The sequence below is a fragment of the Gekko japonicus genome, unplaced genomic scaffold, assembly GCF_001447785.1.
Source record: "Gekko japonicus isolate JY-2015 unplaced genomic scaffold, Gekko_japonicus_V1.1 scaffold139, whole genome shotgun sequence".
Taxonomy (NCBI): Eukaryota; Metazoa; Chordata; class Lepidosauria; order Squamata; family Gekkonidae; genus Gekko; species Gekko japonicus.
The window spans coordinates 364,088-366,278 of NW_015164186.1; positions in this window are offsets into that span (position 1 = coordinate 364,088).

Consider the following 2,191-nt stretch of genomic DNA (forward strand, 5'->3'; position numbering starts at 1 on the left):
GCCGATGCCTCCGTCGCCTGGCTGGAGTGGCCGCGGGGGAGTCTGGAGTCGGGCGGCCGCTGGTGGGAGCCGCGGGTGCCCGGGCCGAGATTGGGGGGGCAAGGCGGGCGACAGAAGGCCGATGCCTCCGTCGCCCGGCCCTCTACAGAATCCACCCCCCAAACCTCCAGGTATTTCCCTCCTTAGAGCTGGCAACCCTACATTCCCCTCAGTGCCTGTTGGTAGGCAACTAAGCTTGGTCCTGTCACCTACTTTGGCCTTTGGGAGAAAACACATTGGGGCCAGTCCTGATAGGGTTGCCAACTCCAGATGGGAAATTCCTGGAGATTTGAGGGATGGAGCCTGAAGAGGGTGAGGTTTGAGGAGGGGTGGGACCTCAGACAGGTACACTGCCATAGACTCCACCCTCCAAACCAGTCAGTCTCACATAGGGAACCATTGTTGCCAATCTCCAGGTGAGGGCTGGAGAGCACTCAGTATTACAACTGCTCTGCAGAAGGGAGGGCAGAAGTCAGCTGAAGTCAAAGGGGCAGATAATGGTAGGTTGGTGGCTAGCTGGGAAGGAGATGGGGTTGCCAACTACATGCTGACAAATTCCTGGGGATTTGAGGGGTGGAGCCTGGAGAGGGTGGGGTTTGCAGAGGGGTGGGACCTCAGACAGGTAGAATGCCATAGACTCCACCCTCCAAACCAGCCATTTTGTCCTGGGTAACAATTGTTGCCAATCTCCAGGTGAGGGCTACAGATTACTCACAATTACAACTGCTCTTCAGGTAGCAGAGATCAGTTCCTCTGGAGAAAACAGTGGACTCTGTCATTATACCCTGCTGAGGTCACCACAGCAAATTGACACTGTTTGCCCAAAGCCAGAGCACTGCCCCAGAGCCTCTTTCTAGATCCCGTTGTATTGCTTTCACAACGGGCTTTACTGCTAGTAAGAACATAAGAACATAAGAGATGCCAATGTTGGATCAGGCCAAAGGCCCATCCAGTCCAACACTCTGTATCCCACAGTGGCCAGAAATACCAGGTGCCATCAGGAGGTCCACCAGTGGGGCCAGGACATCAGAAGCCCTCCCACTGTTGACCCCCCAAAGCACCAAGATGACAGAGCTGAGGTAGAAATACTGGTGCCACTGTGGGTGGTCTTGTCCCTGCAGCCACAGCCCAAAGTTATGCCCGTGCATACAGAGAAGGTGAGTAAAAAGAGCTACAATCATACACGCACACATACACTCCCTCCTTCCCATGGACCTTAACATAGCTTTTTTGGGTACTGATATGAATTAGTTCAATGTATTAGTTCAAATCTATTTAACTGCTGCATGGTTAGAAACAACCTGTAGATGGAAGAATTCTCAAGACAGAATGCTGGAAAATAGGGACCATCACTGACATGATTAAATGAAGAAGAGAAGAGATTGGATTTATACCCCACCCTTCACTACCTGAAGGAGCCTCAGAGCTGCTTACAATCTCCTTTCCCTTCCCCTCCCCACAACAGAACCCTGTGAGGTAGGTGGGGCTGAGAGAGCTCTTACGAGAACTGCTCTTTCAAGAACAGCTCTGATAGAACTATGGCTTGCCCAAGGTCATCCAGCAGCTGCAAGTGGAGGCATGGGGAATCAAACCCCGTTCTCCCAGATTAGAGTCCGCGCACTTAACCACTACACCCAACTGGCTGAAGGGCCAATTTATGAAGAGCCAACTTATGGAGGGCCAACTTATATTGCTGTATGCTTGCCCCAGGACTGATCGCTTTGAACAGACCCATCATGGAGGGTCTTTCCTAAGATGATGCCAGGTGGGAGCCAGAGGTTTAATGCAAGGGTCTTGCTGCTCTTTCAGTGGCTGTGGATGATTCTCAAATGAGTCACTCAGCTGCAGGGATGGCACAGAGACCAGGACTGAGGGGGAGCTGGGGGAGGGGGGAGCAGTCTTCTGCCGGAAATAGAAAAGCTGGCTTTGCTTCCACCTAGGCTTAGATTGTAAAAAGTTGTTTTTTTTTAATTAGTTTCTCAGTCTCATCCAAAGAAACTGCACAGAATCACATTGCCCTAGATCTCTCACAATTCGGGAAAGTGTTGTAGATACAACAATATATTCAGCAAAACCAGCTTGTCCCACTTCAAGCTGCAGTTGAGGGACTGCACATTTGCATCTCCCTTGAAGAATAATCCCTGCAGTTAGA